Source organism: Hemiscyllium ocellatum, chromosome 28, assembly GCF_020745735.1.
Source record: "Hemiscyllium ocellatum isolate sHemOce1 chromosome 28, sHemOce1.pat.X.cur, whole genome shotgun sequence".
Taxonomy (NCBI): Eukaryota; Metazoa; Chordata; class Chondrichthyes; order Orectolobiformes; family Hemiscylliidae; genus Hemiscyllium; species Hemiscyllium ocellatum.
Genome location: NC_083428.1, coordinates 43,377,351 through 43,405,146, shown reverse-complemented (window position 1 = coordinate 43,405,146; position 27,796 = coordinate 43,377,351).

The following is a 27,796-nucleotide window of genomic DNA, read 5'->3' as shown; positions in this document are numbered from 1 at the left end:
TCAACTAGGCGGATGGGAGAACTGCAGATGCTGGAGATCAGAGTCAAGATTAGAATCATGCTGGAAAAGCACAGCAGGTCAGGAGGCATCCGAGGAGCAGGAGAATCGACTTTTCCGGCAAAAGCCCTTCGTCAGGAATGAGACTGGGACCCTTTGGGATGGAGAGATAAATGGGAGGGGATGGGGCTAGGGAGAAGGTAGCTAAGAGTGTAATAGGTGGATGGAGGTGGGGACAGAGGTGATAGGTAAGCAGATGTGGCTGTAGAAGGGAGTCTGTTTCAGGACGTGGTTGAAGAGCTTTAAGACAGAGGAGATGACCTGGGGGTTGCAGTGGGAGAGAGACTTACTGAGATATTTGCAGAGAGAGGAGAACTCCTTCAAGGTCAAGCTGAATAAAAACAATCAAGAAAGAGTAAAATGCATGAACTATTGTGTCTGTGCTAAACCCTGGAAGAAAATAAATGATCTTATTATCACTACTCACACCTCCATTTTGAAAATCTGCAAAGCTTGTTCCATTTTTGGATAACATTCCATCTCTATTTAGCTTTAACCTGCTTCCAAAACATTCAAAGGTAGTGCATTGTGGATATGAAACATACACTGTGTTAGTAAAGAGTCCCTCCATTGTCACAAATTGGTTTGCTACTTGCCAAAAAGCTGAGTCCTCTCCTCCTAGAACTTTGCATCATAGTGAATGGCTTCTCCTTTCTGTTCTAAATAACTCACGATGATTGGATATTCTTGGTCAAATAATGTCCAGAGCTGTCTCCTCCAAGGAGAACATTCCAGAACGTGTCCAGTCAAATGATCAAACAGAAATTCCGTATTTCTGAAACCATTCTGATTTTTTTCTGTACGTTCTCTAATGCCCATTCACATATGTTTAGATGTGCTGCCCAGATATGGTCCCAGAACTCCAGAGGTTTTACCTTTCTTTTTGAAATGAATGTCACAATTTACATATTAGGAGATGTGATATTCTGCAATAATTGCAGTCAAATCCATCCTGCCACTTTCAATGCTCTGCAGTGGGTGATGTGATGATCCAGTAGCATTTTCTCTGGACGGCTAATATCATTACCCAGGTAATGCACTGGGGACATCAGTTCAAATCCTGCCATGGCAGGTGGTGTAACTCCAATTCAACGTAGGCATGTGTGCCAAATGCTTTCCTCACCACCATGTGATGCCACTTTCAATATCTATAAACATGCATCCTGAGGTCTGTCTGTTTGATAACTCTCTGCAGGACCCTACCATTAACTGTGTAAGTCCTGCCCTGGCTTATCTTACCAAAATGCAACACCTCACATTTGTCTGAATTAAACACCATCTACCATTCATCGACTCATTGCCCCAGCTGATTAAGATCCCATTGTACTCTTAGATAACCTTATCATTATCCAATGTACCACCAATTTTGGTGTTGTCCACAAACTTACTAACCATGTCTCCTACATTCTAATCCAAATCATTTATATAAATGATGAATGAGAATGGACCCAGCACCAATTGTTGTGGCACACCACTGGACATGGATGTCAGTCCAAACAACAACTTCTACCATCACTCTCTGTTTCCTACTGTCAGTTAATTTTATATCCAATTTGCTAGCTCTCCCTGGATTCCATCTTATCTAACCTTGTGGAATCTATCATGTGGAACCTTGTTGAGGGCTTTGCCATGTGGACAACGTCTACCTTTCTGCCTTCGTGTATCTTCTTGGTCACCTCTTAAAAAAATCAATCAAGTTTGTGAGGCACTGTTTTCCATGAATAAAGCCATGCTGACTATTCCTAGTCAGTCCTTTTCTTTCCAAATGTATGTAGATCCTGCCTCTTAGAACCTGCTCAAACAACTTATCTACCAAATGATGTCAGGCTCACCATTCTGTTGTTACATGGCTTTTCCTTGCAGTCTTTCTTAAGTAATATTGCAACGTTAGCCACCTTCCAATCTTCTGGCTTTAGTTTTTGTAAAGTATTTGTTAATCTCTCTGTGCCTCTACTACACCATTTCACCCTCTTCAACATTATGTTTCACCTCTTACATCTGAATAATTCCACAAAGCCCACTATGTCCTTTCCAATGTGTAATATATTACATTCAGAAACTTAACACCAACTTGTTGGAATTCCACAATTAACCTTCCTTTCAGTCTGAAAGTCTATAATTCTTCACAATTCTCTCTTTCCTGTCAGTCATCAAATTTTGTACAGCTCTGAAAAGTTTATTTTTTATTCCACAAGACCTGAACATGCTCATATGTCTGGTGGAAGGACGAACAAGCCAATCTTGGAATATTTAAATTAGTTCAAAAAACAGTACTGTGCAGAACACAAGCAGGTCTCTTGTTGCTAGGTAACATACATTCCAGACACCCAAGGGAGAATAATTGTTTTAAATGGTTCAAGCAGAAACTATGAATTCCTCCAATAAGAGCTGTCTCAATATTTCGAATGCAAACTGTATAGCCTGGAAATAAAATTAAGAAGCATGCGAATTGAATTACTGAAAATAAAACAAGGAATTAAAGAGAGGAACAAGAGAGAGACTATCATGGATCAATGCAGAAGTGAGACATGGAGTCACGTTGTGGACGAAGGAATATAAATGCCTGCTGTAATTTGGATTTGTAGATGCGTTATGTCCAAGTAGATAGCAGTGGATTGTGTGAAACACTGAGACTCAAATCAAAGTGAAACATTTGAGAAAAGGATTGATGCTGAGCAGAAGAAAAGTTGGGAGAAATATTGAGGCCACTTTTGGAATATTATGTGCACTTCTGGTCTCCTCCTATCAGAAGAATGGTGTGTGAAACTTGAAAAGTTTCAGAAAAGATTTACAAGGATGTTGCCAGAGTTGGAGGGTTTGAGCTATCGGGAGAGGCTGAATAGGCTGGGGCTGTTTTCCCTGGAGCGTCAGAGGCTGAGAGGTGACCTTATAGAAGTTTATTAAATCATGAGGGGCATGGATAGGATAAATAGACAAGGTCTTTTCCCAGGGGTGGGGGAGTCCAGAACTAGAGGTTGAGAGAGGAAAATTTAAAAGGGAACTAAAAGGGAAAATTGAAAAGGGGTAATTTTTTCACACAGAGGGTGGTGCTTGTATGGAATGAGGTCCCAAAGGAAGTGGTGGAGGCTGGTACAATTACAACATTTAAAAGGCACCTGGATGGGTATATGAATAAGAAGGATTTAAAGGGATATGGGCCAAGTGCTGGCAAATGGGATGAAATTAATTTAGGATATCTGGTTAGTGTGGATGAGTTGGAGCAAAAGGTCTGTTTCCGTGCTATACATCTCTATGACTCTATTTAAAATACATAAACAAGTTGCTTTAAAATCTTTGAATAATAACGTCATTCAATTACTTCTTCCACCTAAACAGCTGATACTTTGCTGTCTTCAAACTCACCTTTCTCTGCTATCAAAATTATCAAAATATACATCACTTAAGTGAATTCAATTATTATTCATTCGCTAATTATTTAAACAATACCATTAGCAATTAATACATCGATGAGAGTTTCCTAATAAAATGCTGATTCTGGAATCCATCCAACACGATGTATTCATCATTAAATCCCAGACAAAGTTGATAAAAGTGAAGTTTAAATTTGGAAGTTGATGGTTTTAAATGGTCCAGCCAAGTGCAACAGTCAATGTTGCTTTCTTGCTACGTTATTCTTCAAGTGCGTCTGATAATGGGCGTCAATTTGTTTCCAGTGGAGTTTCTCCATGACTTCAATTAATTGATGCTACCTTATTGTTCTATTCATTCATATCACCATGTCTATTAATCATTCATTTATTTCTTTCATTATCTGCTCTAAAATATGAGATGGACAGAACACTATGTCTGCACCCTTATATGCAAATCTGGGCTCTCTTTGATGTAACGACAGAAAAAGCAATGTGAAATTTCAACATTGCTACATTGGTTACTGTTTGCTGATTAATTTACAGGAGAGAAACTGCTGAAAATAACAATAAAAATGGAAAGATAGGCCTTTCATCTCCATCAGCTGGCCAAACATTCAAGTAAATCATGGATGATGTGGATTTTTGCAGAGTTTTCCCTGCTCACTCAGTTTCACATTCCAAATACCTCATGACTGAGGCACCTTTAATGGACTTCATGCATTGCCAGAGAACTCACAGTAAACCCACGCAGACATGGGGAAAATGTACAAACTCGACACAGACTGTCACCCGAGGCAGGAATTGAACCCGGGTTCCTGGTGCTGTGAGGCAACAATGCTAACCGCTGAGCCACCATGCCATCCCAAAAGGAAACATATTTTTCTATGATGATTAATTTTTAAAGTCATGGTCTAATCTTCCAAAGTCAAGGGTACAAACCATACTTAGCAATCCTGCATTGTGAAGTCAACACCATGCTCCTTAACTTGTCCTTGGTGAAGCTGCACTTCACCCATCCATAGCCAACATATCCTGCACAGAAATGAACTTCATCAGGTTAAGCTGAGCAGAGCTTGAGAGTTATAGCAGACAATGTTAACAGTCAATTAATTACACAATGAGTAGTTTGTGACAATACTGTACCTGGGATAGCAATAGCTGCAAGAGAAGTGTAGTAAATAGCATATATTAGACCTCTGGGTGGAGAGTGCATTTTATCTGTGAAGAAACACAATCAGTTTAGCTTCCAAATGTACCTTCTTGAAAATTAAATGGCTCTTTATTATGTTGATGCCCAATGCTTATCTCTCCAGGGGTCTCGATGACTTCACCATTAACGTAAGGAACAATAATTGAACAAACATCCTTACTGACATCAGCGATTACTTTATATTTTATTCTCAGATTCTTTTACCTCTTCACTATTGATCAGGGATTTTGCTGCTGATGACATCCCTATAAACCCTATCACAATGTTTCGGCTGACTCATATACCTCACCATGCTAAAAACATATCACAAAAACTCATGATAAGAAAAAAAAGAAAGACATTACTATAACTGCGGGGCATCAATGATCATCATCAACGGTGGCACATCAGTGTTACCACTGTTAAAATTTGCAAAGATCTGAGTGAAGGATTTCTGCCAGACGTTGCTCATGGTAGATGACGGTGGAAGGATGGTTGCAGCAAGGGACTAGAGAGTAGAGTTGAGAATAGTTTTTATTTGTCATTTTTACAGGATACAACTGATACAGTAAATAAAGTGCACAACAAGTGCAAAACATGCAAACTACAGTGTAACAAAAGAATGATAATTAATAGACATTGTTCGAACAGCAGTTCAAAGTCATGCCATTGTCAGAAGTTAAGAATTAGAAGCAGGAGTAGGACACTTTCTTACCCGCCAACCATAACCCTTAATTCCTTTACTGTTTAAAAAACTATCTTTGCCTTTAAAACACTCAACGAGGTGGATTCAACTGCTGCACTGGACAGGGAATTCCAGATTCATAACTCTTTGGGTGAAGAAGTTCCTCCTCAACTCAGTCCTAAATGTGCTCCCCCTTATTTTGAGCCTTATTCTATGGTTAAGGGGGGAAAGCAGGAAGAGGGTTGGGGATGGGGGAATGGGAGTGGTTGGGGATGGAGAGTGGGGGTGGTTGGGGATGGGTGAATGGGGGTGGTCGGGAATGGATGATTGGGGGTTGGTGATGGTTGAGTGGGGGTGGTTGGGGATGGGTGAGTGGGGGTGGTTGGGAATGGATGATTGGGGGTTGGTGATGGTTGAGTGGGGGTGGTTGGGGCTGGGTGAGTGGGAGTGGTTGGGAATGGTGAGTGGGGAGGATTGGTGATGGGTGAGTGGGGGTGGCTGGGGATGGGTGAGTGGGGGTGGTTGGGAATGGTGAGTGGGGTGGGGGGTTTGGAAATGGGTGCGTGGGAGTGGTTGGTGTTGGTGAATGGGGATGCTCTCGGTGAGTCAGGGGAAGCCATATTCACAATGCTGCCCTTTCCCGATAACCTTCTTTTTTCTGACTGATCACGGACCTTTTCTCAGCCTTAAATACACACAAAGGTCCTGCCCCCACAGCTCTCCGGGACATGGAATCCCAAAATCTTCCAACCCTCTGAGAAAAGAAATGCCTCCTCATCTCCATCTTGAATTGGTCCCCCTTCTGCTGTGGCTGTGTCCTGTGGTCGAAGCCTGTGTAATGAGAGGAAACATCCTCCCAGCGTTGACCCTGACAAGCCCGACAGAATCCCTTATGCATTTCAGTGGGATAATGGCGCATTCCTCACCCGATTCCACATACACATTCCGATTCTCCGTATCTGGATCCTTCTGCAATGTAAAGATCAAGCCGGCTGTAAATAAACACAAGATCATCAGCTCGATTACTCACATCACATCATCCCAACACTGCCCAGACCCCGCGATAGCTATCTGTCTGGAGTGGGCTGGATCAGAGAGACAGGAGAGACATAACACAGAGGGGATACAGAGGGGAGTGGGTGTGTACGGATACACAGGGATCCGAGAGGGGAAGTGAGGGGACACAGAGTGGAATGGGGGCATGTGGACACACAGAGGGAACTGAGCGGTGAACTGAGGGGACACAGAGGGGAATGGGAGAATGCAGACATACAGAGAGGGCCGCAAGAGGGAGTAAGGGACACAGAGGGAGTTTGGTGGGGCTGGGAATGAGGAGAGACAGACAGGAGTTGGAGGGTGTAGTGAGTGAGTGGAGCTAAAGAGAACTCGCCACTGCCACTGCCACTCTGAGGCATGCTCACAATACTGCACTTTCAAAATTCATTGTCACATATACAAACACCCTGTTCACTCATCTCACTGTCACTGTACACAACAGCCCTGATCACTAGTTTTGCTGTCACTGTACACACACACCCTGATCACTAGTTTCACTGTCACTGCACACGCACACCTTGTTCACTAGTCTCACTATCACTGAACACGCACACCTCGATCACGAGTCTCACTGTCACTGTGAACACATGCCCTGACCACTAGTTTCGCTGTCATTGTACACACACGGTTAGATCACTAATCTCACTGCCACTGTGTACACACGCCCTGATCACTAGTCTCACTGTCACATTACACACACACCCCGATCACTAGTTTCACTGTCGCTGCACACACACACCTTCTTCACTAGTTTCCCTATCATGTACACACACGCCCTGATCACTAGTTTCATTGTCACTGTGCACACTCATCCTGATCACTAGTCTCACTGTCAAAGTATACACATGCTTTAATCACCAGTGTCACTGTCACTGTACACACATGCCCTGATCACTAGTTTCACTGACACTGTACACACCCACCTTGTTCACTAGTGTGAGAAACAAAGCTCAAGCACTGCAATAATTTCAGTCTGAGACAAGATTTGAATCAGTAGTGCCCTTTATTTCACACTTGCAAGTGGGTGTGATGACCACAAGGCAGGGACAAAACACACTGAATTCAACAAATACTCAATATTTATATAATTTGGTTCCTATAGGTTTTTTTCTGTTTCCCCCCCCTGTTACATCCTCCACTTCCCTAAGACCGGTACGTATTACTCCCGTTTATCTCGTGTCTTATCCGGTCTTGTCTGTGAAAAAAATGCTCATTCCTGTTGTCAGGCCATTTGACCTCATCCTGCTGTGGGCACATCCTTGCCTTTTCACAGTATCTTATCACTAAGCCCTTTTAATTGGGGTTTGTTCCTGTGTTTCTGTAAAAGTGGGAAACAGATGTTTAGACCTATTGTTTATACAGGCGTATTGAGTTTAACTGTCTGCCTTACACCCATTGCTTTCTTGCATACACTTTTAGCTAATAATTGAGAATTGCAGAAGTAACATTAATTTACCATATTCCACACTAGTCCCACTGTCACTGTACACACACACCCTGATCACTAGTCTCACTGTCACAGTACACACACACCCTGATCACTAGTCTCACTGTCACTGTACACACATATTCTGTTCACTAGTCTCACTGTCACTGTACACACACACATCCTGATCACTAGTTTTACTACCACTGTACACACACACTCTGTTCACTAGTCTCACTTCCACTGTGCACACACGTTACTGTACACATATGCCCTGATCACTAGCCTCGCTGTCACTGTATACACACACACACACACACACACACTCACATACAGACACACACACCCTGATCACTAGTTTCATTGTCACTGTACACACTCATCCTGATCACTAGTCTCACTGTCACTGTACACGCATGCCCTGATCACTAATCTCACTGTCACTGTGCAAACACACCCTGATCACTAGTCTCATTGTCACTGTACACACACCCCTGTTCACTAATCTCACTAACACTGTACACACGCCCCTGTTCACTAGTCTCACTGTCACTGTACACACACCCCTGTTCACTATTCTCAATATCACTGTACATGCACACTCTGATAACCCATCTCACTGTCACTGTATTCACGCGCCATGATCACTATTCTCATTGTCACTGTACACACACACACACCCTGATCACTAACCCCACGATAACTGTACAGATACACCCTGGTCACTAATCTCACTGTTGCTTTATTCACACGTCCTGATTACTGGGCTCACTGTCACTGTACATACAGAGAGTTGTGAATCTATGGAATTCATGCCCACAGATGGATGTGGAGGCCAGGTCACTCACTATATTTAAGACAAAGGAAGATAGGTTCGTGAGTATCAAGGGCATCAAGGGAGAAAGGGGAGAATGGGATTGAGAGACTTATCAGCCGTGATTGAAGGGCAGCGTGCACTCGATGGGCTGAATGGCCTAATTTCTGTTCCTACATCTTATGGTCTCATGGTCGCTTTGCTGCAGTTTTTCTTTCCCCCCACACCCCACCAGCTTTTAAACTACCTGACCTGGAGGGAATGGGAAACGGAGTCCAAGACCAGGCCCAGTACATCAGCCGAGTCAGAGACCAGGCCCAGCCCAGCAGCTGAGTCTGAGACCAGGCCCAGCAAAGCAGCTGAATCAGAGACCAGGCCCAGCAAAGCAGCTGAGTCTGAGACCAGGCCCAGCAAAGCAGCCGAATCAGATACTAGGCCCAGCAAAGCAGCCAAGTCTGAGACCAGGCTTGATTATAACATGATTCGGATCGTATTGGTTTAAATGGTGCTACTATTACTCAATTTTCTTACAACGCAGGATTGCATGGGAATGGAACTACCACATTATCAGAACAGTCTATACAGGCTGTCTCAGCACTGTAGCCATCAAGGTCCAGGCTGTATCTGCTCATGAACCCAAGCTGAAAATAAAACCACCACAGATCCTCAAGCAAACAGAATCCTCCTTTGTGTCATATTTCGATGACACGACAATATAATTGTGCCCATAATTGATTTTGAAAGTGTCTAGTGCACTATTGAGTTGGATGATCAGCCATGATGATATTGAACGGCAGAGCAGGTTCAATGGGCTGAATGGTCGACTCCTGTTCCCATTTCCTATGTTTTGACTGGCAAGCTTTTGAGAAGTATTTTTTCGAGACTGCACTAGTCTCCTGTGTGAGTGGGGGATTTAAATTTGTCTGCGGGAAACACAATCACTCCAGATAATGATGGGACGGCAAGATTGTACAGGACAGATCAGCAAGCGGAATGATAGACAGACAAAGTTTCATAAAGAGGACTGCGAACTAACCCCGTGGGAGTGAAAGGAAAGGAATGACAGCACAGACTCACCAAAAAGACATTACAGCTGAAGAGAGATTTTCCTCAAAGATGTGCAACACTTGAGGTTTTATAAATGGAATAAACTAGAGTAAAGAAGTCCTGTCGTATTCACACAAATCATTGGCTGGTACTTTGTTCGGTGTTGAAAGTACTCGAACAGAGGGCAAATTCATTCAATCACGTGATGCGGGCACTGCCAACATTCACTTCCCATCCCAAAGGAGGGATGTTAAGAAGACAGTTCAGAGTCAATCAGGTCGCCCTAGGCCAGGAGTCACGTGCAGGCTAGAACAGGTACGGTTCCTTCCCTAACGGGTATTAGTGAACCAGATGGGTTTTCCCAACAGTTGACAATAGTTTCATGGTCATCATGAGGCTTTTAATTCCAGCTTTTTTTGATTATTAAATTCGAATTTCACCATCTGCCATGGCAGGATATGAGCCTGACTCCAGGATCTAGGATATTTCAGAGAGGGTGCAGAATGTTCTCAAAGGGGAGGGGGACCAGCTGGAGATCGTTGTACACATCGGAATTAATGACATCGGAAGGGAAAAGGATGAGATTCTGAAGGGAGAATATAGAAAGTTAAGCAGGAATTTAAAAGGAGGTCCTCGAGGGATAGTACTATCTGGATTACTCCCAGTGCCATGAGCTAGTGAGGGTAGGAAGAGGAGGATAGAGCAGATGAATGCATGGCTGAGGAGCTGGTGTGGGCGAGAAGGGTTCACGTTTTTGGATCATAGGACTCTCTCCTGGGGTAGAAGTGACCTATACAAGAAGGATGGATTGCACCTGAATTGGATGGGGACTAATATACTGGCGGGGAGATTTGTTAGCGCTGTTTGCGAGTAAGGTGGGAGGTGGGACCCAAGGGAATAACGAGGAAAGAGATCAATCTGAGACTGGCACAGTTGAGAACACAAGTGAGTCAAGTAGTCAGGGCAGGCAGGATCAAAGTAGAGAACAAGGTAGGAATGATAGATTAAACTGCATTTATTTCAATGCAAGAGGCCTAACAGGGATGGCAGATGAACTCAGAGTATGGTTAGGAACATGGGACTGGGATATCATAGCAAATACAGAAGCATGGCTCAGGGATGGACAGGACTGGCAGCTTAATGCTCCAGGATACAAATGCTACAGGAAGGTTAGAAAGGGAGGCAAGAGAGAAGGGGAGTGGTGTTTTGATAAGGGATAGCGTTACAGCTGTGCTGAGGGAGGATATTCCTGGAAATACAACCAGAGATGTTATTGGGTGGAACAGAGAAACAAGAAAGGGATGATCACCTATGGATGGTATTCTAGACCTCTTAATTGTCAGCGGGAAATTGAGAAACAAATTTGTAAGGAGATTTCAGTTATCTGTAAGAATGGCTATAGTATGGTAAGGGTGGTTATGGAAGGGGATTTTAACTATCCAAACATGGACTGAGACTGCCATAGTGTTAGGGGTTTAGACGGAGAGGAATTTGTTAATTGTGTACAAGAAAATTTTCTGATTCAGTATGTGGATGTACTTACTAGAGAAGGTGCAAAACTTGGCCTACTCTTGAGAAATAAGGCAGGGCAGGTGTCTGAGATGTCAGTGGGGGAGTGTGTTGGGGCCAGCGACCATATTTCCAATAGTTTTAAAATAGTGATAGAAAGGGATAAACTGGATCTAAAAGTTGAGTTCTAAATTAGAGGAAGGCTAATTTTGACGGTATTAGGCAAGAACTTTTGAAAGCCGATTGGGGGCACATGTTCACAGGGAAAGGGACGGCTGGAAAATGGGAGGCCTTCAGAAATGAGATGACAGTCTAGAGACAGTATATTCCTGATAGGGGAAAGGATAGGCTGGTAGGTATAGGTAATGCTGGATGACTAAATGCGCCCCAGCTATGCCTGCCTCTTCGTAGGATATGTGGAACAGTCCATCTTCCGCAGCTACACTGGCACCACCCCCCACCTTTTCCTCCGCTACATCGATGACTGTATCGGCGCTGCCTCGTGCTCCCACGAGGAGGTTGAGCAGTTCATCCACTTTACCAACACCTTCCACCCCGACCTCAAATTTACCTGGTCCATCTCAGACTCCTCCCTCCCCTTCCTAGACCTTTCCATTTCTATCTCGGGCGACCGAATCAACACGGACATTTACTATAAACCGACTGACTCCCACCCTGCCTCCTGTAAAAATGCCATCCTATATTCTCAATTCCTTCATCTCCGCCGCATCTGCTCCCAGGAGGACCATTTCTGACACCGAACCACCCAGATGGCCTCCTTCTTCAAAGACAGCAAGGTTCCCCCCAGACGAGATCAACAATGCGCTCCATCGCATCTCCTCCACTCCCCGCTCCTCCGCCCTTGTCCCTGCCCCTCCAATCACCACCAGGACAGAACCTCACTGGTCTTCATCTACCACCCCACCAACCTCCATATACACCGTATCATCCATCATTTCCGCCACCTCCAAATGGACCCAACCACCAGGGACATATTTCCCCTCCCTTCCCTATCAGCGTTCCGAAAAGACCACTCCCTCCGTGACTCCCTCGTCAGGTCCACACCCTCCACCAACCCAACCTCCACTCCCAGTACCTTCCCCTGCAACCGCAAGAAATGCAAAACCTCCCCCCTTTACTTCCCTCCAAGGCCCCAAGGGATCCTTCCATATCCACCACAAATTCACCTGCACCTCCACACACATCATTTACTGCATCTGCTGCACCCAATGTGGCCTCCTCTACATTGGGGAGACAGGCCGCCTACTTGCGGAACATTTCAGAGAACACCTCTGGACACCCGGATCAACCAACCCAACCACCCCGTGGCTCAACACTTCAACTCCCCCTCCCACTCCACCAAAGACCTGCAAGTCCTTGGACTCCTCCATTGCCAGACCATAGCAACACGCCGGCTGGAGGAAGAGCGCCTCATCTTCCACCTAGGAAACTTCCAACCACAAGGGATGAACTCAGATTTCTCCAATTTGCTCATTTCCCCTCCCTCCACCTTGTCTCAGTCCCAACCCTCGAACTCAGCACCATCTTCCTAACCTGCAATCTTCTTCCTTACCTCTCCGGCCCCTCCCCCACTCCCGCCTATCATCCTCACCTTATCACCCTCACCTTAACCTCCTTCCACCTATCGCATTTCCAATGCCCCTCCCACAAGTCCCTCCTCCCTACCTTTTATCTTAGCCTGCTTGGCACACTTTCCTCATTCCTGAAGAAGGGCTCATGCCTGAAAGGTCAATTCTCCTGCTCCCTGGATGCTGCCTGACCTGCTGCGCTTTTCCAGTAACACATTTTCAGCTCTGATCTCCAGCATCTGCAGTCCTCACTTTCTCCCAGTAAAGAAATTGAGGGTTTGGTTACGAAAAAGAAAGGAGTATATGTCAGGTATAGACAGGATAGATCGAGTGAATCCTTAGAAGAATATAAAGGCAGTTGGAATATACTTAAGAAGGAAATCAGGAGGGCAAAAAGGGGACAAGAAATAGTTTTGGCTAATAGAGTTAAGGAGAATCCAAAGGGATTTTATAAACACATTAAGGATAAAAGGGTAACCCGGGAAAGAATAGGGTCTCTCAAAGATCAGCAAGGCAAGAGATGGGGCAATTACAAAATGAATATTTTGCATCAGTGTTTACTGTGAAAAAGGACATAGAACATAGAACATAGAACAATACAGCACAGAACAGGTCCTTCGGCCCACGATGTTGTGCCAGACATCTATCCTAGATTAAGCACCTATCCATGTACCTATCCAATTGCCGCTTAAAGGTCGCCAATGATTCTGACTCTACCACTCCCACGGGTAGCGCATTCCATGCCCCCACCACTCTCTGGGTAAAGAACCTACCCCTGACATCTCCCCTATACCTTCCACCCTTCACCTTAAATTTATGTCCCCTTGTAACACTCTTTTGTACCCGGGGAAAAAGTTTCTGACTGTCTACTCTATCTATTCCTCTGATCATCTTATAAACCTCTATCAAGTCACCCCTCATCCTTCGCCATTCCAACGAGAAAAGGCCGAGAACTCTCAACCTGTCCTCGTACGACCTATTCTCCATTCCAGGCAACATCCTGGTAAATCTTCTCTGCACCCTCTCCAAAGCTTCCACATCTTTCCTAAAGTGAGGCGACCAGAACTGCACACAGTACTCCAAATGTGGCATAACCAAAGTCCTTACAGCTGCAACATCACTTCACGACTCTTGAATTCAATCCCTCTGCTAATGAACGCTAATACACCATAGGCCTTCTTACAAGCTCTATCCACCTGAGTGGCAACTTTCAAAGATCTATGTACATAGACCCCAAGATCCCTCTGTTCCTCCACCTGACTGAGAACCCTACCGTTAACCCTGTATTCCGCATTCTTATTTGTTCTTCCAAAATGGACAACCTCACACTTGACAGGGTTGAACTCCATCTGCCACTCCTCCGCCCAGCTCTGCATCATATCTAAGTCCCTTTGCAGCCGACAACAGCCCTCCTCACTGTCCACAACTCCACCAATCTTTGTATCATCTGCAAATTTACTGACCCACCCTTCGACTCCCTCATCCAAGTCATTAATAAAAATTACAAACAACAGAGGACCCAGAACTGATCCCTGCGGAACTCCAATTGTAACTGGGCTCCAGGCTGAATATTTACCATCTACCACCACTCTCTGACTTCGACCGGTTAGCCAGTTTTCTATCCATAAGCCTACCATGGGGAACCTTATCAAATGCCTTACTAAAATCCATGTACACTACATCCACTGCTCTACCCTCATCCACATGCTTGGTCACCTCCTAATCAAGCAGAGTCTTTCCAGATACTCATAAATCCTATCCCTCAGTATCCTTTCCATTACTTTGCCTACCACAGAAGTAAGACTAACTGGCCTGTAATTCAAGATATCAAAAGTAGGGAAATAGATGGTGACATCTTGAAAAATATCCATATTACAGAGGAGGAAGTGTTGGATGTCTGGAAGTGGCTAAGCCCCCAGGACCTGATCAGATCAGATTCCCTTCGGCCCAACCAGTCCACACCAACCCTCCAGAGAGTAACCCACCCAGTCCCAACTCCCTCTGACTAATGTACCTAACACTACTGGCAATTTATCATGGCCAATTCACCTGCCCTGCACACCTTTGGACTGTGGGAGGAAACTGGAGCACCCGCAGGGAACCCATGCAGACATGTAGAGAATGTGCAAACTCCACACAGTTGCCCAAGGTTGGAATCGAACCTGAGATGGTGGCACTGTGAGGCAGCAGTGCTAACCACTGAGCCACTGTGCTGCCCCAAGTAACTTAAAACTCTGAGGGCAGCTAGGGAAATGATTGCTGGGCCTCTTGCTGAGATATTTGTATCATCAATAGTCATAGATGGGGTGCCAGAAGACTGGAGGTTGGCTAACACGGTGCCACTGTATAAGAAGGGTAGAGAGGACAAGCCAGGGAATTATAGACTAGTGAGCCTGACATTGGTGATGGCAAGTGTTTAAAGGGAATCCTGAGGGACAGGATCTATATGTACTTGGAAAGACAAGGACTGATTAGGGATAGCTAGCACGGCTTTGTGCATGGGAAATCATGTCTCACAACTTGATTGAGTCTTTTGAAGAAATTACAAAGATGAGGACAGAGTGGTAGACGTGATCTATATTAACTTCAGTAAGGCATTCAACAAGGCTCCTCATGGGAGAATGGTTAGCAAGGTTAGATCTCATGGAATACAGGGAGAACTAGCCATTTGGACACAGAACTGGCTTGAAGGTGGAAGACAGAGGGTGGTGGTGGAGGGTTGTTTTTCATACTGGAGGCCTGTGACCAGTGGTGTATCTCAAGGATCAGTACTAGGTTCACTGCTTTTTGTCATTTATATAAATAATTTGGATGTGAGCATAAGAGGTATCATTAGTAAGTTTGCAGAAGACACCAAAATTGGAGGTGTAGTGGACAGTGAAGAAGGCTACCTCAGATTACAATGGGATCTTGATCAGATGGGCCAATGGGCTTAGGAATGGCAGATGGAGTTTAATTTAGATAAATGCAAGGTGTTGCATTTTAGAAAAGCAAATCAGGGCAGGACTTATACACTTAATGGGAAGATCTTGAGCAGTGTTGCTGAACAAAGAGACCTTGGAGTGCATGTTCATAGTTCCTTGAAAATAGAGTTGCAGGTGGATAGGATAGTGAAGAAGGCATTTGGTATACTTTCCTTCATTGGTCAGAGTATTGAGTACAGACATTGGGAGGTCATGTTGGGGCTGTATAGGGCATTGGTTAGGCCACTTTTGGAATATTACATGAAATTCTGGTCTCCTTCCTATTGGAAGGATGTTGTGAAATAGAAAGGGTTCAGAAAAGATTTAGAAAGATGATGCCAGGGTTGGAGGACTTTAGCTACAGGGAGAGGCTGAATAGGCTGGGTATGTTTTCCCTGGAGCCTCAGAGGCTGAGGAGTGACCTTACAGAGGTTTATAAAGTTATGAGGGGCATGGATAGAGTAGATAGACAAGATATTTTCATGGGTTGGGGGAGTCCAGAACTGGAGGGCATAGGTTTAGGTTGAGAGGAGAAAATATAAAAGGCACCTAAGAGGCAATGTTTTCACGCAGAGGGTAGTGCGTGTATGGAATAAGCTGCCAGAGGAAGTGCTGGAGGCTAGTACAATTGCAGCATTTAAATGACATTTGGATGGGTATATGAATAGGAAGAGTTTTGAGGGATATGAGCCAATTGCTGGTAAATGGTACTGGTTGGCATGGACAAGTTGGACTGAAGGGTCTGGTTCCGTGCTGTACATCTCTATGACTCCATGACTCTATGAGATAGAAGGACAGGTAGCATTGGGGAAGCTGGAAGGCTGCAGAAGGATTTGGACAGGCTAGGAGAGTGGACAAAGAAGTGGAAGATGGAGTACAATGTGGGTAAATGTGAGGTCATGCTGGGAAGAATAGAGGTATGGATGATTTTCTAAATGGGGGGAAAATTCAGAAGTGCAACGAGACTTGAGAGTTCTCGTCCAGGATTCTCTCAATGTAAATTTGCAGGTTGAGTCCGTATTAGGAAGGCAAATGCGACGATAGCATTTATCTTGAGAGGACTTGAATATAATAGCAAATGTCAAAGTAGAGATGGGGTGGAGAGAATAGTGAAGAAGGCATTTGGTATGTTTCCTTTATTGGTCAGAGTATTGAGTTTTGGAGTTGGGAGGTCATGTTGGGGCTGTACAGGACGTTGGTTAGGCCACTTTTGGAATATTGTTTGCAATTCTGGTCTCCTACCTATTCTGAGGCCCTGTAAGGCTGGGGTAAAACCACATTTGGAGTATTGTGTGCAGTTTTGGGCCCTATAACTCAGGAAGGATGTACTGACCCTGGAATGTGTTCAGAGGAGGTTCATGGGAATGGTCCGAGGAATGAAAAGCTTAACATTTGAGGAATGTTTGACAACCCTGGGACTATACTCAATGGAGATTCAGAAGGATGAGGGGGTGATCTAACTGAAACTTACAGAATACTGATTGGCCTGGACAGAGTAGATGTTGGGAAGATGTTTCCATTGGTAGGAGAGACTAGGACCCGAGGGCAAAGCCTGAGAGTAAAGGGAAGACCTTTTAGAACAGAGATAAGAAGAATCTTCTTTCCTCAGAGAGTGGTGAATCTATGGAATTCATTTCCTCAGAAGTCTGTGGAGGCCAGACCATTGAATCTCTTTAAGACGGAGATAGATGAGTTCTTGACTGTCAAGGGGATTAAGGGTTATAGGGAGAGAATGGGCGAATGGGATTGAGAAACTTATCAGCCATGATGGAATGGTGGAGCAGATTCCATGGCTGAGTTTCTGCTCTTATGTCTTATGGTCATGTGATTACGTGGTCTTATTCCCAGTTCAGCATGTTCTCACTCTGTCTCTCCCTATTTCCTGTTCAGTGTGTGGTCTCTCATTCTCTCCACATTCACGTTAACTGTATTGTGTCTGTCTGTGTTACCAGTTCAGCATGTTCTCTCACTGTCTCTCCCTATTCCCAGTTCAATGTGTTGTCACTCTGTTCATTTGTATTCTGAAATCAGTTTGCTCTCTTTCTCTCTCTCTCTGTGTCTCTTAATGGGTCAATTTTCTGTTCCTCTGTTTATCATTATTCTCCATTCACTTTGTCCTCACTCTGTCCCTCTCTGTTCCTGGTGATGTCCTTCCATCTCTCCTTCTTTGCAGTTCAGTGTATTGCCACTCTGTTTGTATTCGCAAATTATTGTATTGTCACTCAGTCTCTGTCTCTTCCCAGGCATTGTATTTTCTTTCTGTCTCTCTCTATTCCCACTTCAGTGTGTTTTCACTCCATCTCTCCTTCTTCCCAATTCAGTGTGTTGTCACTATGCCTCTCTCTCTCTATTCTCAGTTCAGAGCGTTGTTACTCTATCTATCACTATTTACCATTCAAAGTATTGTAACTCTGTTGCTCCTTATTCCCAGGACAATGTGTTGTCTCACTGTCACTCTCTCTCTCTCTCCCTGTTCAAAGTGTTGTCACTCCATGTCTCCCTCTTGCACCTTCAATATGTCACATTCTGGCTCTCTCTGTTCCCAGTTTTGTATGTTGTAACTCTGGCTCTCTTTCTCTCTCTCTTTCTCTCTCTCTCTCTCTCTCTCTCTCTCTCTGTCCATTTCCCCGTTCAGTGCATTTGCACTTGGTCTCTCTCTGTTCCCATTTTAGTTTGCTGTCACTCTGTTTCTCTATTTCCAGCTCATTGTGTTGTCACACTCTCTGCCTCTGACCTCCTACTTCAGTGCATTGTCTCTCTCTCCCTGTATTCTCACATTAACTGTATTGTCTCCCTGTCTCTATCTTTCTAGTTCAGTGTGTTCTCTCACTGTCTCTGCCTACTCCCAGTTCAGTGTGTTGTCACTCTATTTGCCTTCATTCCCAAATCAGTGTGTTGTCACTCTGTCTCTATTTCCTATTGAGTGTGCTGTCACTTTGTCTCTCTATTTCCAGCTAATTGTGTTGTCGCACGCTCTGCCTCCCAGTTCCTGTTTTAATCTGTTATCTCTCTCTCTCTCCATATTCACATTGATTGTTTTGTCTCTCTGTCTCTGTATTCCCAGTTCAGCGTGCTGTCACTCTGTTTCTCCCACTTCCCAGACCAATGCATTATTCTTCATTCACTTTGTCCTCACTTTGTAATGAGCTATCACAATCACCCTCCACTTTCATCTACATATCGTATTCCCAACTATCTTCACCCAGTCCCACCCCTCCCCCATTTATCTCTCAGCCCCCACATTCCTGATGAATAGCTTAAGCTCAAACCATTGACTCTCCTGCTCCTCGAATACTGCCTGACTGTCTGTGGTTTTCCAGCGCCACACATTTTGACACTGATCTCCAGCATCTGCAGTCCTCACTTTCTCCCACCTCTCTATTTCCAGTTCAGTGTGTTGTCCCTCCATCTCTCCCCCTTTGCAGTCCAATGTACTGTCAATCCATTTGTTTTTATTAACAAATCAGTGTCTTCTCACTCTGTCTCTCTCTCTCTCTTCCCACATGTTATGTTTTCTTTCTCTCTCTCTCTTTCCAGTTCAATGAGTTGGCTCTCCATAACTCCCTCTTCCCAGTTCAGTGTACTTTCACTCTGTCTGTCTCTATTCCCACTTAAGTGCATTTTACTCTATTAGTATTCACCATTCATTGTGTTGTTACTCTGTCTCTCTCTATTCCCAATTCAGTGTGTTGTTACTCAGTCCAACGCTATTCTCCATTCACTGTGTTCTCACTCTGTCTGTCTGTCTCTCTCTCTCCCTATTCCCAGTTCAGTGTGTTGTCACTCTAGCTCTTCCTATTTCTATTTCAGTGTGTTGTCTCTTTGTCTCACGCTATTCTCTGATCACTGTGTTGTTTCTCTATCTTTGTTCGCAGTGCAGTGTGTTGTCATTCCACCGGTCTACATTTTCAATTCAGTATCATGTGCATGCTCTCTCTTTCTCTCTCTCTCTCTCTCTGTCTGCATCCATGTTGAATGTGTTGTCTCTGTCTCTCTCTATTCCCAGTTCAGTCTGTTCTTACATTCTCTATATGTCTCACTTCCCATTACAGTGCTGTCTCACTATCTCACTCTATTACAGTTCAGTATGTTCTGACTCTGTCTCTCTCTATTCAGAGTTCAGTGTGTTGTCTCTCCATCTCTAATCACAGTTCAGTGTGTTGCCACTCTGTCTCTGTTTATTACCGTTTCTGTGTGTTCTCACTCTATCTCTGACGCACTCTATACCTATTTCAGGCTGATGTCACTCTATCTCTGTACTTGCTGTTCAGCATGCTGTCACTCTGTGTCTCAATTTCCAGCTCATTGAGCTGTCATACTCCCTGCCTCCCACTCATTATGTTTTCTCTCTGTCTCTCCATATTCACATTAACTCTATTGTGTCTCTGTCTCTATATTCCCAGTTCAGTGTGTTCTCTCACTGTCTCTCCCTATTTCCAGATCAGTGAGTTGTCTCTCAGCCGCTAAATTCTCTCAATTCATTTTATTGTCTGCCTATCTCACGCTACTTGCAATTCAATGTGTTGTGTGTCTATGTCTCTCTCTTCCCAGTTCAATGTGTTGTCTCTGACTATCTCTGTCTATTCCCACTTCAGTGTGTTTTACTTAGTCTATCTTTCTCTATTCCCAGGCAAAGGTGGGGACTGCAGATGCTGGAAATCAGAGTCTAGATTAGAGTGGTGCTGGAAAAGCACAGCAGGTCTCTCTCTATTCCCAGTTCAGTTTGTTTCACTATGTCTCTCTCTATTTCCAGTTCAGTGAGTAGTTATTCCATGTCTCTCTCTCTTTCCCCTTCAATGTGATGATATTCTGTCTCTCCATGTTCCCAGTTCAGTGTGTTGTCACTCTTCTTGCTCTATACCCAGTTCTGTGTATTTTCACTGTTTCTCTGTCCCTGTGTATTCCCAATTCAATGTGTTAACACTCTGTCTCTCTGTGTTCCCAGTTCAATGTGTTAACATTCTGTCTCACTCCATTCCCAATTCTGTGTGTTCTCAGTCTTTCTCTGTCCCTTTCAGAGTGTGGTGCTGGAAAAGCACAGCAGATCAGTCAGCATCTAAGGAGCAGGAGAATCAATGTTTTGAGCATAAACTCTTCATGAGGAAGGATATTGTCTGTTTAGCTCTAGCTTTTTCCAATTCTCTCTCTTCCAGAGACAGTGTGTTGCTTCTCTGTCTCTCTATTCCCAGTTCAGTGTGTTCTCACATTCTCTCTAAGTCTCACTTTCCACTTCAGTGTGTTGTCACTATGTCTCTCTCTATTCCGTGTTCAGCGTGCTATTACTCTGTCTGTCACTATTCCCATTCCAGATAAATGTCATTCCGTTTATCTCTGTTCCCAGTTTAGTGTGTTAGCTGTTCACCTCTTCCTTTCAGTATGTTGTCACTCCATCTCTCCCTTTTCCCAGTTCAGAGCACTGTCACTCTGTCTCTCCCTGTTTCCATTTCAGTGTGTCATCCTTTGTTATCCACTGTTCTCCGTTCATTGCGTTGTTTCTCTATTTTTAGTTGCAGTTCAGTGTGTTTTCACTCCATCTCTCTATGTTCAAAATTAAATGTCCTCTCGCACACACTAATTCTCTGCATTCTTATTTCAGTGCGTTGTCTCTCTGTTCCTCCGTATTACCAGATAAATGTATTGTCACATTCTCTGTATGTCTCACTTGCCATTTTAGTGTGTTGTCACTTTTTCCCTCTCAATTACGAGTTCATTGTCTCGTCACACTGTCTCTCTCTATTTACATTAGAACTTAGAACATAGAACATAGAGATAGAACAGTACAGCACCGTGAGAAAGTCTATAGCCTTAAAACTTGTCTTTAAACATTTAGACTAAAACGCAATGCTGAATTATAGATCACATTTGCTGCACTAGAAAGTAGACAGGCAGGAAGGCTCAGAAAAGGAGGGAACTCAAGGAATACAGAATATAGGACCATCTGTGCTCACCAAGTGATAGCAGGATGCCCTAAGACAATTAAGAACATTTGCCTTAGCATCAGTGAACCTGTGTAAACAGGACACCAAGTAATAACATTCACAGCCGTTTCCTTGTCAAATTAATGGTAGTGTTTGATTCTGACCCTGAAATGAAACTTGGTATTATCAAAAACTTTGTAATTGACGGTCAGACACTGTCAATTATAGTGGATTCTTATTACTCCTTGCAAGCAGGGCAGACACAAAGAGAAAACCATCTTTGCTGTTACAAGACCCTGACTTGAGAATTCAAAAGGACACTAGAGAGAGAGAGACCATTTTACTGCTCAGGCTGCTGAAGCCAGTAGATAATTAACTCTTAGCGCTTACCTGCTATGGATTGAATTTGATTGCATTTTGGGACTTTATGAGGATATTGAGTAGCCATTATCGGTTATTAAATACAAACTCCTTAAGCTTTAATTTACTTGCTGTTCTTGCAGACCACTTCACAGAGCTTACAGACTGCCCCACTGCCAATTCTAACTAATCAGATCTTATGTCTTATTTGAATTTGAGCCACAACCTTGAAAAGAAAGCATATTTAATTTGAAAACTAATGAATCAGTTCAAATGCAACTTACGGTAACACCTCAGCCTCAGGTACAGAATGATTCAGGGCTTAAAAAGCAGGAGTCTGCTCCTAGCTTAGAAATTATTCTAGGCCTAATATTGAAGAGATTCTGACACAATGTGTCAGGAAGCCATTTTATGGTCAAAAGTTTGCCCTCCTTGCTAAGAAACCATTTTGTAAAACTATTATATCTGACATGTGAGCTGTGCAAGGTTACCTTATGAACTTTCCAATTAGCTCAGACTGGCACCTCTATGATCAGAGTTTATTTCGCTAGCAGGCACCTAACTCGGCTGGGTATGTTTTTCCCACCTGGTGAATGGCTCCGGGCCTGTAGGAGTGATTAGTCAAGCATACACAGACCTGTCAACTAGCTTTTCTTCCTTACGATTATTGTCTTTCACTGTTGTCTGTCTAATTAAGGACATGCAATGTTTTTGTCAAGTTTTGTATAAAGGAAGCCACGTTGTATCAGTCCATCGGAGTAGCGTGCTGGGGCACTTGAAGAGCTGGTACCCTACACTCCTGAGTTATTAGAACCTAGTTAGTTTCGCTTATAGGTATCAGCATTATGCGTAACAGTGAGGTTATTGGTAAGTGAAGGGGATAACGAAATTAAACTAATCTGTCTGTAAGAGGTGTTTTTATCCCAGACCTCCAAAGAGTACGATCTCTGGGAAGAACAGAGAGAGAGACTTACAGGTCTGAGTCTGCAAGGGATTCTCTAAGCCATCTCAAATCTGTACTTTAACAACACTACAGGCTCTTCCGCCCAAAATGTTGTGCCGAGCATTTACCTTCATCTACGTTCAACCTAATCTACATACCCCTCAATTTACTGCCACCAGTGGCAGTGCATTCCATACACCCATTGTTCTCTACGTAAAGAACCTACCTTGAACATCTCCCCATACCTTCCTTCAATCACCTTAAAATTATGGGCCCTCATGACAGCCATTTCTGCCCTAGGGAAATGCTATCTACTCTATCTACACCTTTCATTACCTTGTACACCTCTATCAAGTCACCTCTCTTCCTTCTTCTCTCCAGTGTGAAAAGCCCTAGTTCACTCAACCTCTCTTCATAAGACAAGCCTTCCAATCCAGGCAACATCCTGGTAAATCTCCTCTTCACCCTCTTTAAAGCATGTACATCTTTCTTATAGTGAGACGATCAGAACTGGACACAATATTCCAAGTGTGGTCTAACCAGGGTTTATACAGCTGCAGCAAAACTCCACGGCTCTTAAACTCAATCCCCCTGTTAATGAAATCCAAAACAGCATACACCTTCTTAATGACCCTCTGAACTTGGGTGGCAACTTTGAGGGATCCATGTACGTTGATCCCAAGATCCCTCTGTTTCTCCACACTGCCCAGAATTTTGTCTTTAACCCTATATTCAGCATTCAAATTCAACCTTCCAAAATGAATCATTTCACATTTATCCAGATCTGCCACTTCTCAGCCCAACTCTGCATCCTGTCAATGTCTTGTTGTAGCCTGCAACAACCCTCGACATTATCTGCAACACCTCCAACTTTTGTGTCATCAGCAAACTTACTAAGCCACCCTTCCACTTCTTCAGCCAAGTCATTTATAAATAACTATAAAGAGCAGGGCCCAAGAATAGATCCCTGCGGGACATCACTGGTCACCAACCTCCTGGCGGAATACTTTCCATCCACAACCACTTGCTGTCTTCTTTCGGCCAGCCAATTCTGTATCCAGACAACCAATTTTCCCTGTATCCCATACCCTCCTAACTTTCTGAACCTTATCAAATGCCTTACGGAAATCCATATACACCACATCCACCATTCTACCTTTGTCAACCTGTCTCATCACATTCCCAAAGAAGTCAATAAGGCTTGTAAGGCATGACCTGCCCCTCACAAAGCCATGCTGACTACCTTTAATCAAACTATGTTTTTCCAAACAGTCATAAATCCTATCTCTCAGAATCCTTTCCCGTACCTTGATTACCACAGATGTAAGACTGACTGGTCTGTAATTCCCAGGGGTTTCCCTATTCCCTTTCTTGAACAGAGGAACAATATTCGCCTCCCTGCAATCAGCCAATACTATTCCTGTGGAGAATGAGAACGCAAAGATCATTGCCAGAGGCACAGCAATCTCATTTCTTGCCTCCTGTAGTAGCCTTGGATATATCTGGTCCGGTCCTGGGGCCTTATCTATCTTGATGCTTCCCAGAAGTTCTAGCACATCCATTTTCTTAATATCAACCCTATTAATCTGGCCCATGCTGTTCTCACATTAACAAGGTCCCTTTCTGTAGTGAATACTAAAACAAAGAACTCACTTAGGGCCTCCTTTACCTCTTCAGACTCCAGGCTCAAGTTCCCTCCACTATCCCTGATCAGCCCTACCCTCTGTCTGATCATTCTCTTATTCCTCACGTATGTATAAAACGTCTTTGGATTTTCCCTAATTCTTTGTGCTGAGGCTTTTTTGTGCCCTCTTCTACCTTTCCTCAGTCCATTTTTGAGTTCTTTCCTAGCTACCCTGGAGCCCTCTAAAACTGTGTCAGATCTGTGCTTCCTCAACTATAAGTAAGCTTCTTTCTTCCTCTAGAAAAGAAGCTCCTCTTCTCTTGTCATCCAAGGTTCCTTCACCTTACCATTCCTTGCCTGTCTCAGTGCGACAAAGTTATCCAACACTCGCAGCAAATGCTCCTTAAACAGCCTCCACATTTCTGCTGTGCATTTCCCATAGAACATTTGTTCCCAATTTATACTCCACAGCTCCTGTCTAAAAGCAGTATAATTTCTCCTCCTCCAATTAAATACATTCCCATACTGTCTGTTCCTATCCCTCTCTACAGCTATGATAAAGGTGAGGCAGGCATGGTCACTGTCACTGAAATGCTCTCTCATTGATAGATCTAATGTTTGGTCTGGCGTTTTACATAGCACCAAATCCAATATGGCCTCCCCATAACTTGGCCTATCTACATATTGAGTCAGGAATCCTTTCTGGACACACCTGACAAAATCGGCTCCATCCACAACAAATGCACTCAGGACATTGAAGTTGAAGTCACCCAGAATAACAGCTCTGTTACATCTGTACCTTTCCAAAATCTGCAGTCCAATATGTGCTTACATCTCTCTGCTGCTATTGGGGGGTCTAAAGAAAACACCCAATAAAGTGACTGTTACTGACTTCCACCCATACCTACTCAACAACCTTCTTTCCTGCAGCCGTGATGGACTCTCTAATTAACAATGCTACTCCCCGTCCTCTTTTATCCCATGCCCAGTTCTTTGTAAAAGGTCTAAACCCTGAAACACCCAGCAACCGTTCCTGCCCCTGTGAAATCCATGTCTCCGTTATGGCCACAATATCCATGTTCTAAGTTAATCACTCTTATTCCTTATACTCCTTGCATTGAAACAGACACACTTTAACCTAACCCTTTGCCCTATCAACTGTGAATCCTTCCTGACAGACTCTCTCAATTCTATTTCTGCCCATTCAACAACCACCCTTACCTCTGGTCTGTAGCTGAGGTTCCCATCCTCCTGCCAAACTAGTTTAAACCCTCCCAAAGTGCTCTAGAAAATCTTTCACCCAGGACATTGGTGCCTCTGGACAGAACCCCTTGCATGAGTGCCTGGAATCTAAGGTTCGGCTTTTAGAGTAGTTTCTGGTTCTGGAGAGTATGGCTCAGAGAAACGGCTTCATCTCTGTTACAGGAATAAAGCAACTAAGATGATCAATATAAGATGATCAATGCCTTTTTTGTATCTGGCCTATCAAAATACTCATATTGCTGGAACGGAAACTGCCTGTTGGGCATGTGCCCATATGCTGATTATTCATGGGGTGGGGGTATCCCATTATGGCCCGCATCCTTTAGCTGGCCTGAAGTTGCCGATTGGCTAAGATGTGGAAATTCTTTGGGCTTATCCAATAACTATGAGGATGTGCAGGTATGGAATCAGCAGGGTATAATGTGGCCTGATTCCGAGATTGGTACACCCGATATAACAGATCCCAAATGCCTTCTTTCCTTTTAGTCCTTAACAACACCGTTAGTGATACCATTTGCTTCACGCTACATGGGAGCATCTGTACTGACACTTTTGTGGGATCCAATCAATGATCTTTTATTAAGTCATGGATTGAATCTATCCAAAATTTGATGAGCCAAGATTACTTCTCGTTTAACTGGTCTTGTGTCCTTAATCAGGCCCCAAGTTGTGGAGGGGCAGAGATTCCAAATTAACCTCTTACAATGGCATCTATTTTATTTGTGGTCTTAAGGCCTATCCTTGGCTTCTCTCCAATTAGATGGAATATGCGATATGTAGTACCTCACATCAGAGTCTTGGATGGGTTATCTTCACCCCGAAGCCCAAGAGATCCCTCACCAGATTCCTCCCCTGGATTGGGATGTCTTCTCCTTCTCTTGAAACCTATCTTGAAACTTGTTGGGCCGAAGGGCCTGTTTCCACACTGTAAGTAATCGAATCTCATCTGCATTCCCAAGAATTGAGCCAAATTAAAAACAGTATCGGAAACTGTCACCAGTGATGCTGCTGAGGCCCTGACTGAGATCAATGCTGAGCTCGTCGCAGTTCGAACAATGGCACTTCAGAACTGTTTGGCCTTGGATTTTCTATTATTCAAGGAGGGTGGCACTCGTGCTGTTATTGGGCGGGAATGCTGTACCCACATGTCAGATAATTCAAAAGGTCGATGCCTTACATTCGCACGGAAGTCAAGAGATTACGCTCATCTTTTCATTCTGGGTGGTCCTTCGACCTCGCCCTGGCTGGGTAAGTGGGGGTCCTCCTTAGTCACTGGGTTTCTCACCTTTATTATCATAATCCTGAAGCTTTGTATCATATGAGAACTACAGGCTGTTGTACAGTTTATTCCTGTCAAGCTTTCCACTCCAAAACCGGTGTTCACCTACTGGACCATAGCCCATGACGATGAACAAGTGTGTATGAGTTTGCGCCCTTTAGCAGGAGACATGTACCCCCCTTTTTTTGGATGAGTCAGTATCTGGAAGATTAACAAGGAGAGAATTGTGGAAATAGTAAGGACTTCGCATATTCACTTCCCCCCCACAAACACACACACACACAGTCCCCCCCCACTCTCTCCCCCCTCACACACACACTCCCCCCTCACAGATACTCACCCCTCACACACATTCCCCCCTCGCACACACTCCCCCCACACACTCCCCCCTCACAGACACTCCCCCTCACATACACTCCCCCCACACATACACGATCCCCTCACACACAATCCCCCCTCACACACCCACTCCCCCTCACACACACTCCCCCCTCACACACACTCCCCCCTCACACACACTCCCCCCCACACACTCCTCCCTCACACACACTCCCCCTTACACACACACACTTCCCCCTCACACACACTACCCCCTCACTCACTCCCTCTCTACACACTCCCCCTCACACACACTCCCCCCTCACACACACTCCCCCCTCACACACACGCCCCCCCCACACACTCCCCCTCCACACATTCCCCC